Below are 12643 nucleotides of genomic sequence, written 5' to 3' on the forward strand. Positions count from 1 at the left end.
TCCAAGGGAAATCTGGAATCACTTATACTCAAACAGAGGCCTTCAGCCGCACGTTTTATGTGCTCATGGTGTTCTGCCTCTGTGGAGCATTAGAGAAAAACAGAAGTATTGATTTAAGTGTAACATTGCAAGTTCATGCTTATTAGCCTCACTGAAGGAGTTTCCAGCTCTAATTCCGGTTTGTCAATATCTTTTGAAAAACATACTCTGAGATCTGCAATTTTAATTAGCTTTATATCACCTGGCACGTTTTGCAAAATTGCAATACAACGTAGGAGAACCCTGTGGCAAATTATTAGAACGTTCCTCCAGAGGGACAATGATACGTTGATGACAAAAAAAAAAAAAAAAAAAACCCGATCTCTGAATAGTTTTTACTATACATCTCTGAGCCCCAATGAAAGTCCCATTATCAAGCACATCAAGCTATCAATATTAGCGAGATACAACAGCTTTGCCCAGTGTATCACCAAGGCCAAGGTACAGTCTTTCTGCTGACCCCTCCACGGTGCTGCCAGTCTAAAAATGTTGTCAAAGGGGACACCGACATGACATGTTCTTGATGAACCCATGCTGGGTCCCAGGGATAACCGTGCCCTTGTCTAACAGCCCCTTAATTCTCTTTCAATGCAATCGATTTTAATATGACTTCTATAATTAACATCTAGCCTACAAGTTAGAATTCTAACAACTATTGTTCCTTTTTGGACACTGGAACATTGGTACGTGTGCATCTCCCCAGGACTTGTCTTTTTTCTCCAATTGTTCAGAACTTACCCCCTGTGAAAAGGCACAGCATAGGCAATACGGTCAATGATACTGTAATAGTATTGTATGGTGACGGGGGGAGCTACTTTTTGGTGGACAGAGCAGAATGTATAAACTTGTTGAATCGCTATGCTCTACACCCAAAACTAATGTAACATCGTATGTCAACTACACTCAAATTTTAAATTTTTTTTAAAAAATTTAAAAAGAAATTACCCCCCGATGATATAACAATTGTATACGCATATTGATGAGAGAAGACAGCGTGTTACCTGGAAACACCAGTTGCCCGAACTGTAGTCACTGATGAGTCACCCTTATGGTTTTTTTTTCATATTTGAGGATCTGTGGCCTAATTGGGTACCATCCATTTGTCACTTACTTAAGAATTTTTAAAGTTACTCTGTACTTACATAAATGTATTATGAAAGGAAACTATTCACAACATACATGGAAACCCAGTCCTATGTGCCACAAATAGAGGGCAACTCTAAAGATAAATAAGATGAATACAAAACAAAAGGAGTCTTTCTAAATTCTGGTTGGTCTCTCTTCATTAAAAAGGGGGTTAGTAAATGGATGGGGACATTTAGAGCCTTTAATGATTTCATTTAGAAAGAAGAAAGACTGAAAAGTAAGTATCCACTTCAAGAACTTAGAAAAAGGTAATGGGACAAACCCAAAGGAAACAGAAAATAATGATGAGAGCAGAACTAATGAAGTGGAAAACAAAGACACAGAAGAAAATATCAGCAAAGACAAAAGTGAGTTTGTTTAAAAGACACACTGGCAAACTTGGGGCAAGTCTGATCAAGATAAAAGCAAAGTCATTCACACAAAGGTAGTGCTGGGAATGAAACATGAGATGCATCAGAGATTAAAAAGGTAAGAGATGATACAACCTTTCGGGTAATGAATTTTTAAATTTTGAAAATGGACAAATTCCTGGAAGAATATAAAGTACCAAAACGAATTCAAGAACTAAGTCAATCCAGGAAATAGACTCGATCACTGATATTTAAAATCTTTTCACAGAGAACACATGAGGCTGGACAGTTTCACTGGTGAGCCGTACCAAATGTTCGATAAACAGATTAACTCTAATATCTTACAGACTCTACCAGAGAACATGAAAACAGACAATATGTCCAAGTAATTTCATGAGGCTGATAATATCCCCAAATTAAATGATCTACACCAAACTGGGACAATTATGAAAAAGAAAAAGTAATGGCCAATCTCACTCATGCAAAAATTTGAAATACCTATTAGCAAGTTGAGTCCAGCAGTGTGTATGTGTAATAAGCATAATGCCTTATTATTAAGCTGATCAGAGAATAAAATTCAGTATCCATTAATAACCAAAAAAAAAAAAAGTAAAAGGAAAGAAAACAAAAAACTTTAGGTCAATGAGAAGTAGGTGAGCACTTCATTAAAGGGCAAACATACCCTCCTGTCTTAATTTCTATTCCCCATTTTACGGGAGGTGCCAGCCAGTGAAAGACAGAAAAGGGGGGAGAAGAATGAGAAACGAGGGTTGCAAGAGAGGAAGCAAAGCTGTCACTATTCACAGATGGAATATTTAAAAAAAGAAATTTAGGCAAATTACCAAAATTAATAGTAGAGCGAATCAAGATTACTGATAAGTTCAACTGCCTTCTACATACCAACAAGAGTTTGTGGATTTTTTTAAGGTGTTCTTTTAAACGATAGCCATTTATAATAGCCCGGGGGGCGGGGGGAAGCAGTTACCTTGGAAGAGTTATAACGAAAGAACTTGTATAAAACTTCTAGGAAGAAAATCTGTCAACTTGAACAAAAAAACATTAAAGAGGCCCTTTTAAAAATGGAGATAATGCATGTAATGCCATGTCAGCTCTCCTCAAATTGATCTTTTCATGCAGAGGAATTCCCACTAAAATCCCAGTAAGTTTTTAAAATAAAACTTGACAAGCTGATTCTCAGAGTTTTAGGGAAGAACAAAGGGACAAGAATTTTTTTAAAAAGACTCCTTCAGAAAGCTTTTCTAGATGTTGCATCTTAATGTAAAACTATTATAACTAAGTTGCTATGGCATTCACCCAGGAACAATCAGAATAAAAAGCTTAGCAACAGGGCCCTGCATTCATGGAAACTTGATACATGACAGAGGTGTTTGTAGAATTCGGTGGAGAAAGCGGACCATTCGGAAAATGTTACTGGGACAAGCGCTTAGCTACGTGGAAACAAAATGTATCTGTACCTCCCACTGTGCACAAATACCAACACAAACTCTCATGAGCGAGAAGATCAAACCTTAAGCTTTTTAGAAAGAAATAGAACACAATATCTTAAGGACTTCAGAGTAAAGAAGAATTCTCCAAAGAACAAATAGAAGCCACGGATCGTAAGACAGAAGATTGTTACAGTCAAACCATATTAAAACTAAGAACTTCTGTTCACCTAAGGTAAGCCACAAAAATCAGGAGAACGCATTTGCCACACAGATAATTGACAGTTTTGTGTCCAGAATAAAGAACTCTTGAAAATAAAAAAGAAACAGCCCCCCAAAAAGTATGCAAAATTCTCTAATTTATATATACTCTTTCGTATGCATAGTATTTTCATTTAAAAAATAATAAAAATGATGGGGCGCCTGGGGTGGCTCAGTCGGTTGGGCGTACGACTTCCGCTCATGTCATGATCTCGTGGTTCATGGGTTCGAGCCCCGCATCAGGCTCTGTGCTGACAGCTTGGACCCTGGAGCCTGCTTCGGATTCTGTGTCTCCTTCTCTCTGTCTCTGCCCCTCCCTGCTCGCTCTCTCTCTCTTTCTCAAAAGTAAACATTAATTTAAAATAAATAAATAAATAAATAAATAAATAAATAAATAAATAAATAAATAAAAATTAAACGTGTACTATAAATTGTGTCTTGTGCAGGGGACAATATTAAAAATAGGTTTATAACATGACGGAGGGCATTTAATGACATCTTTGCTTAAGACAGTCTTTAATATCTTCCATTTATTGCTAGAACAGCTGTTAATTAAGAATGAGGTTCTGATGGAAAAATAGAGTCTACGTAATAAGGTTTTTACAGGAAGAAGGAAGGAGAGGAAGAAAAGAAGAGGGAGGGGAGGCAAGGAGAGAAGGAACTTGCAAAAGGGGTCATATCCTCACTGAATAATCTCATTTTTTTTGATGCCTATTTGAGTCACATCACATCTCCTCATTTCCCCAACACCGACCATTCCCTCCGTGATCAGGGCATGTGGCCTCCACGTTGTGAAATGCTCTGTGAGAACCTGCTCCCCCAGCATTCCAAAGTTTTCCTCAGAGTTGCGAAGATCCATGTGGTGCCCATGAGCCCTTCTGAATTAATATGAAATTCTGCATGTGGCGTTTAAATGACAGCACCTTACCCGTGTAGTCCCATACAATCGCATCTGTGGTTTCACGCAATCCTCAAGCCTACTTGAGGAAAGAGGGAGACCAGCTGGTTTCCCCATTTTACAGGTTAAGGGACCAAAGCTCAAAACACGTTAAGGCATGTGCCCACGCCACAAGGGGATATAGAAGGGAACGAGGTGACACACGTCCCCAGGGCCAGTCTATGGCAGATGTTGTCCATGTGAGTTTATAAATATGAAAACGTTCGTTTGCGAAGGCGTTAATCTTCGCGAAATGTAGCTCTGCGGGGGCAGGGTTAGAAGGGGAGACACTGCACCTGCCATCACAGGGTCCCGTGGGCCACGAGGGCACCACAAAGGTCACACCGAGGAGGTGACAGAGCCCCAACACCAGCTCTAGCCCCTTCGTTCAAGAGCTTCTCCGATAAACCCAACTGCTTCCCATATAATGATATCGAAATGTCTGCAGCTCACCAACATTCACAAAGCACTTATTGTATATTCTTCTCTTTATTCTCATGATTATTTTGTCCTAATCCAAGATCAAAATATATAGGTGAAGGAAACATTAAAATGTCTTTTTTATTCCCAACTCATGATGGCACACACACACACACACACACACACACACACACACACCTTTACTCAATTCAACAAACATCTATTTCTTGGTGTGTGATAATTTCACATTGTAAAAAAAAAAATTTTTTTTAATGTGTATTTATTTTTGAGAGAAAGAGACAGAGCGTGAGCAGGGGAGGGGCAGAGAGAGAGGGAGACACAGAATCCGAAGCAGGTTCCGGGCTCTGAGCTGTCAGCACGGAGTTCGATGTGGCGCTCGAACTCACAAACCTCGAGATCATGACCTAAGCTGTAGTCCGGATGCTCAACCCACTGAGCCACCCAGGCGCCCCGATAATTTCACGTTTTAAATAAGCCTATATAGGAACACATCTCTGCTTGTGATTATGTATTTAGTTCTATTTCATGTTCATTATTTTAAACTCAGAAATGCTTTTTGTGCCTTACTGATGGTAACATTACGTGGGATTTTTATACTTCCGTGTTTAACGCTTCTCTTGCATATAAATCTTCACCTGATGATGCATCCATTTTTGAGTGCTCCATTTACTTCTACAGATCCTTAACAATGACATCACACGGAAGACAGAAGCCTTTTTTATGGCATCAGCCGTGAATGAACAGCAGTCCAATGCGATTTAAGACAGCTTTTCAGGACGACCAAATTAACCATGAAGTGTTAACTCTGGTGTTTTTTACTGCTTTCATGATGTTGTGTTAACGTAGCTCATTAGCATAGCCAAGAAAATCAGTATATCCTACGTTTTGTGTGCCGTTGAAATGTTATTGATAGTAAAATTATAATGCAGTACGGTAGGAGCGTCTTGCAAAGATAAAGTCTCTTTTTTTTTAATTTTTTTTATGTTTATTTACTTTTCAGAGAGAGACAGAGACAGAGTGTGAGCAGGGGAGGGGCAGAGAGAGAGGGAGACACAGAATCCGAAGCAGGCTCCGGGCTCCGAGCCGTCTGCACGGAGCCCGACGCGGGGCTCGAACCCACAGACCGCGAGATCATGACCTGAGCCGAAGTCAGAGGCTTAACTGACTGAGCCACCCAGACGCCCCAAGATAAAGTATCTTTAATTCGTTGAAGTGACTCCATAGATATTATCTTTTTGCAGTTTCATAACAGCCTGGTAATTCGGTAGAAAATTGTTAATTCTGTTTCACACGTAAGGAAATTGGTGCACAGAAAGTCAAGCGACATCCGACCCTGGGACTCAAACACGGGGTCTTCGACTTCTAGCTCTTACCTTATTCACCCAACACAACATCCGTACTCAAATATGATTTCCTTCTCTCCCATTGCTTCTCCCCCTAAAGGAAAGAAAGCCGCTTCCATCATATCAAGTCCGGGGTCGGGGGTTAGGAGCGCACGAGGAAGGCCGAGGCTGGAGAATCACGTCATCTCTCTGCGCCTCATCTGGCCTGCCCCTTCCCTGTGCAGGTTCATCAGAAAGACCACCCGGAACTATGTCTAAAAGTACTCAACAGACTGCAGATGACGTTTGCCAATCTTGGATGTCCCTCTTCATGTTCGTGTAATATTCTCCAACACATGCAGGGCCAGGAAACGCACGCATGATACCCTCTGCCGCCTGACTCAGGCCCTCGTCCCGGGCGTCGGGCCCGAACAGTTGGCTCTCTGAACTTGCTACTTGGGAACGGGGATTTGGACATCCATCCCGCCAGCTGTGGAATCCGTTCGTCTGGCTCTGAAAGCTGAGGCCGCTGCCCACGGCTGAGAGAGGCACGGCGTGCCGTTCAGTGACCTCTCCGCCTTCCCGGCAAAAATACCCTGTTCTGGCAATCAGGGTTTTCCCCACAGCGGGTGAATTTGGCACCACCTACGGTCTCCTTTAAGGAGGAGGAAAGATATATGCCAGTCCCGCTAACTCACGGAGGTGAAGCTCCCTTCGAGTTGCTCTGCACGAAGCAGAAACGGCCCAGAGACTCGGGGTGGAAATCATGGCCCCGGTGGAGACAAGTGGTGACGTCCCCTCGGCCCAAAGCCGTCCTTTGGTGGGTAGGCGGGGAGGAGCGAGGAAGACGAGGGGATTTCTAAGGTAGACTTCGCCAGAAAGCAAGAGGACAGAACAGACTTCCCAGGAGCTAGAACACAGACACCCAGCTGCCACCCGTGGGAATGAAAAGAAAGGTCTTTCCTGCAGGGAACGAGATAGAAATATCAACAGGGCCTACCCCTTGGACTTCATCCCCAGGATGATGTCCCTTCTCTTTGGCTTAGCGTGTCCGTTAAATACAGAACCACATGGGCTCGGAACTAGTAAAAGCCCTTCTTCATGGAGGGAGAGGAAGTGGCCTGTGGCCCCGAGGAAGCGAGGACATCTCGGGTGACCTCTCCCCCTTTCCACTGTTGGCCGTGCTGCCATATTCACAGGCATCGCGCTCTGCAGCTTTACTTATCAGAATAACGTTGGTTTCCCCAGAAACGGTCCTTCAACCCACCTACAGCAAACAACAGGGTCAGAGCTGCCCGTGGTGACTTCCTGAGAACGGCATCCACATTCATCTAAAACTGGGAACTAACAACCCACATTACTGTGTATTGCGTCTGACCAAAGCCACTGGTAGCAAAATCCTCCGGCATGCGATGAAAATTCACCCTTGAAAGTCCCTCACATCACGAGAACGGGGAGCCAGCCACAGACAGACTTTGGGCCCGCAGAAAGCCTCGATTGGCACTGCCCTCAGAATAATTGCCTGGCCCTCCTTAATGTCAGAACAAAACAGGAGTCAGCAGAAGACTTTAAAATGGCATCTTTGCAAAATGGAGAAATCAGATTCATTCGCCCTGTACGTGAATGGAGCAAACTTAAGATTTTAAGACGTAGCAACTCTTTTGAGTGTCGCTAATGACAGGACTGCATCGGCACGATCTGTTGCAGAAAAGGCCACGGTCACTAGTCATCATCTGACCTCAAACGCACATCCCTGTGATTGAAAGTGTCCGTAAATGCACTTTGTGGAGCACCAAAAGCAAAGTGAAAGTTGGGCGATAAGTAACTGGTTGGTTGTGTGCATGTGTGCGTAATTGAAGATGTCCGTGTACAATGCATAACAGAAAAGATACCGTATTTCAAATGGAATAAGAAAAAACTATGAGCTGCTCCCTCAGATTCCGAATCTCCTCTGTGTTACACAAATCTTCCTCCCCTACTTTGTTGAACACGCCTCAAGAGTGTTTTCTTCATCGTTGACTCTCTCACTCAGTGAGATCTGGGGCCATGGATACGTAAGGCATTCAACAGAGATTGAATAATTTAGTCGCTTTGGCCAATTTCCAGCTAATAAAAATACACGTACTTTTATAGCGTATCTTGGATCGAATTGAGGAGGCTCTGTTTTCAGTCTTGTCAACTAATGGAGCAGATTGTCTGAGGCAGGAGTCTGGGGAGGGCTGGAACTGGAACGGGACCTCCTCAGAGTCTTGGGTTTATCTTTGGATCAATGTTATCAAAGATAACGTTTCACCCCAAAATAAGAGACCATATAGATGAATTATATGGCATAGGAATTAGATCTCCATAAAGCTTTTAAAAAATAATGCATGAAAAATAGACTGTATGATTAAAATACATCTCACTTCATATTATCTGACTAATATCATCATCTGGGTTTTTTGCAGGGAGAAAGAATATTCATTCATTCCCTTAAAAAAACAAAGGGAGCTTGCCATGGAAATCCACACCAGAGGCTTTACTCACCTGTCATCTGACCTCTGAGGTGGTGATTGTTAGCCTATTATCAGTGCCACTTAAGGAGGAGGAAACTGAGGCACACCCGAGTAGCTCAGGTCATGATCTCATGGTCTGTGGGTTCGAGCCCCGCGTGGGGCTCTGTGCTGACAGCTCAGAGCCTGGAGCCTGCTTCGGACTCTGTGTCTCCCTCTCTCTCTGCCCCTCCCCCGCTCACACTCTGTCTCTCTCTCTCTCCCTCTCTCTCTCTCTCAAAAAATAAATAAACATTTAAAAAACAAAAAAAAAGGAAGGAGGAAACTGAGATTCCAAGAGGTGAAGTATCAGGTCTAGTATGATGCAGAGTCAGTTTGCAAAACCAAGTTTGACTCCAAATAAATATATTTAAAATCTTGGGTATTTTTTTTTCCATTCAGTAGCAAGGCCTCTGGGGAATACGAGGTGAATTGGACATAATACGGTTTTCAGGATCAGGATTTTCTTAGAATGGTCACTTATTACACATTTAATAAACAAAAGCATTAATAAACAAAACTAGTGAGACACTTGCATATTATGAGAAACTGATAAAGGTTGGATTTAATGTATGTTTTAAGCTTTAAAAACCTAACATTAATATCTTTATGCTCAAAGTAAATGACACTCTAATTTATCAGTTAAGGTTCTGTTTATCTAGGGTTCCTAGATTTAGCAAATAGAAATGTGCCTAGTTAAGTTTGAATTTCAAATAAACAACAAGCAATTTTTTAGTGTATGTTTACCTTAGGCCGTATTTCCTGTAACGGATCTGGTGACCCTATTAGTCATTTATTAATGCCCCTAAGAATTAATAATGACCCTAATCATTTCTTAATGATTAAATTGATCACTGCATTAAAAACAAGGAGAAAGAGCTAAGCCTTCACTGCTAGAAGTAAAGTCGTGCACAAATTCTAGATACCTGAAAAATGCAAATACATGCGGCTCTCTAGCACTTGGTACTCAGATGAAACGTAGGAGATCTATGAAGTGTAAGTGATCACCCACAACATTATTTGGGTCTTTGACTTATTTTAATGTGTTGTAGTTTCAGGACACATGAAAAGGAAAATGGGGATTACATTGCCCTCATTTTCTAATTTTCTAACCCGGAGCAGAATATTTAAATCAAATCTTTGGACACGACGTCACTGTAACCAGACCATCGATGCCCCCTTACAAAAGCGAGAACCGGTGTGCACTGGATTTCAGGCCACTGTAAGCTCTAAGTGCTGTGAGAGGGGACACGGGGGTACAGGGGCCAGAGCTCAGCGTTTGCAGGCTAAGGACTCACTGACGTCTAGCGAGAAAAGTCAACTTGGATACCACCTGGTCGACCTCCCCTTTTTACAAATGAGAAATCGTTGGGGCTCTCTTCTCCCTTGGTCTTACGTTTTATCATCGGCAAAACAGGCCGGCTCTTCCTCGAGGCTACTGTGTCGAGGACAACGGACAATGGAGGTGAAAGCACGTGACTTGATCAAGTAACTGTTATACACCAAGAGTACCCCAAAGACAGGGTGTATTAATTGTGCACCCAGGACTTGAAGGAAGCTTAAAGGGTATCTATGTCGTGCCTCTGATCGCAGAGGTGAAGTCAAATGACTTTCCGGTTAGTGCAAAGAGAAACCAAGGCCCCGGAGCTAGCACCACACCCCTCGATTCCCGCCCAGTACTTCCCAGTTCACCACCACAGTGGCTCCGTCCTAGGCTCTAACGTCAGACGCGATGCGCGATGCATAGAGTTTAAGGAAAGAAAAGGTGGCAAGGAGGAAGGAGAAAAGCCCATACGAACAGAAACTAAACCAGCGACAGGCTGGCAATACAAAAAGCAAACTGCTGCTCGGGTTGTCCAAGGTCAGAAGAGCAACGGGATCTGTTCTGGTTTCCAATTTGGCACTGTTCGCATCAGTCCCATCTAGCGGCCCCCACTTGGACAGTCAATATCATCATCACCTCTGCCATCGTCAAGGCTTTAACAGGAGCTGTACAAAGACACTTGGCCTTCCCTCCTCCAATGAACACTCTTGTGGCAGCGTGGAAACGTCACCATTACGCTTACAGGCAAGAGATCCTAAGCAAGTACCGGGTATGTTCCTTATATCTACTTAGAGCTGATTAAGATGCACTTGATCAAAAGATCATTTCAGAGTCCCTTCCTTTAAGGAAATGCTATGAGAAACCACGGTAGCCTGCTTCCCCACAGATCGGGGAATAGGAAGGTGGGTAGACCGAATGGGAAAAGTCAGAACTCCCGCTAAACAACAATACGGTGCACGTTCGGTGCTGATGCCCTCATGTGCATGACCTCATTCGAACCCGGGGACAGGTGTGTGAAAAACAACAGCCCACATCTCTAATATAGGAAGGTACTGAGACCCACAGAAGTTAAGTGAGTTTTCGGCGATCAGAGCTACAACGAAGCGTGGCTGAGATAAATACCTGAAGCTCCTGAGAACCAATCCAGCATAAACAACAATACACCAGATGCTTCCGATGGAAGGGAACCTTGGTCTTTCAAAGAGCGTGACTGGGCTTTTCCTCTTATCATGGGAAGCATAGAAAACACCGTCTTCATCATGGAAAGCATCTCAGAAACCAAGCAAGGCACGAGGGAAAGACGGGAACGTGGAACATGTGGCTTGGCGTGTTTGAAAGGGAGACTGAAGGAGCCTCGAACGCCAGAGACAAGAAGGGGGGAAATCGGCCAGCCAAACAGCCAGAGAAGGTACGGAAAGGATGAGTAAGACTTTGCGGCAGGGTTAGGGAAAGGAGGCTGGTTAGTCATAAGCAAAACCACCGGGGCACCATGGTCACATACTGACCTGGTGCGTACCTGGTTATCAATGGGCAGCTTGAAAAAAGACCAATATAGGAGATTTACTTCCCACGTGACAAAGGCAATGGGATTACGCGTCGATTACTTTTCTCTGCTTTGGAGGAGAAATAAGGCTTGCATGGAACTCGAGGGCGGTTCGTGCTGGGGAAACGCGTGGAACGAACCTGCTTTTGCCTTCCACTTACACAGAGCAGGATGAAACGAAAGCCCGGACCAGTGGCACGTTAGAAACCAATCCGGCGGTCTGTCCTGAGGTTATTAACCTTGTTTCAAGAGAAAGAACAAGACGGAGAGGTTTCCTCCTTGTTAAAACTGGGATACTCTTTCTAAGAATGTGACGATCACTCGCTGGAAGAAAATGGAATGACTTGGTAAAATGCTGCTCAGTAAAAGCAGGATTTTCAAATCCCGTTATGTAAGGTACGGATAATATGTGGAGTCACGCAAGGGCGTGCTGTTTAAAATGAGGACAGCCAGTGTAAATTCCACCAGAAGCCGCTCTGAGAATCCCACTTGGTATTCAACAGGGCTCTTGACCCCCACACCCCGTTTTACAGCAAAGGACCCATTGTGACCAAACACTGCAAGCCCAGGGTGGAAATTAAAATGACAAAGCCGGGTGGTCTGAGCACCGGGACCACCGTGGATGTCTCTAGTAACGCGGCCGGCTGGCGTCTCCCCCCCCCCCCAAACCCGCAGGCTGCCAGCCCCAACGGCACGTTTTAAAAAGAGCCCATTACTCACAGGTGCACGACCCACGAAAGAAGATTCTCTGCCTTCCACGGGAGGCAGTGTCTTAGGAGAGCGGTCAGTGCTGTCCGAAAACAACTGCAGTGACTGACCGACCTGGTTCCAGCCCAGCTCTCGGAGGACCCAAGAACCAATCACACCGTGGGCTCGCCGATTTCTACAAGCTTCTTCCCTTTCCCTTCCCGTTCCTTATCTAACCGGATCCTCAGCCACTTACCGGTGGCCGTCAGCGTCCATCTCAGCGCCTTTGTTTTCCTTTTGTCACATCAGCAGGCTCCAGCGTGACTGCCACCGCAGCCGCACTGGGTCCAGGGGACTGGATGCCGCAGTCAGCGGGGCCCCCCGCCCCCACCCAGCAGGCTTTTTTTTTCTTTTTAAAGAGATAGGACCATCATCAACCTTAGGCTTTAATAATGCTGCAGAACGCAGCGCGGGTGCTCACGCTGGTCGTGCGAAATAACAAGGGCAGTTTCTATTCTCACCAAATTGCCCAGATTAAGTTTCGGACGTAGGCACGGCTGACAAAAGCCCGCTCTGTTAAACGCGAGCCGAGTGGCCTTAGACAAGTCATTGGTGGG

General features: G+C 44.0%; 1 protein-coding gene across 3 annotated transcripts in view; it reads right to left on the minus strand.

Annotated features, from left to right (window-relative positions):
* SACS (sacsin molecular chaperone) overlaps nt 1-12402 on the minus strand; it is an 86085-nt gene extending 73683 nt beyond the window's left edge. For 2 of the 3 annotated variants that reach the window (XM_006927166.5, XM_045040956.1), the window contains exon 1: nt 12283-12402. The gene's annotated coding sequence lies outside the window, so the exon portion shown is untranslated. Of the gene's footprint in view, nt 1-12059; nt 12157-12282 lie in introns of those variants that run through there. The other variant, XM_045040986.1, reaches the window with a different exon arrangement.
* Between the last annotated feature and the right edge of the window lie 241 nt (nt 12403-12643).

Source organism: Felis catus, chromosome A1 (assembly GCF_018350175.1).
Source record: "Felis catus isolate Fca126 chromosome A1, F.catus_Fca126_mat1.0, whole genome shotgun sequence".
NCBI classification, from domain to species: Eukaryota; Metazoa; Chordata; class Mammalia; order Carnivora; family Felidae; genus Felis; species Felis catus.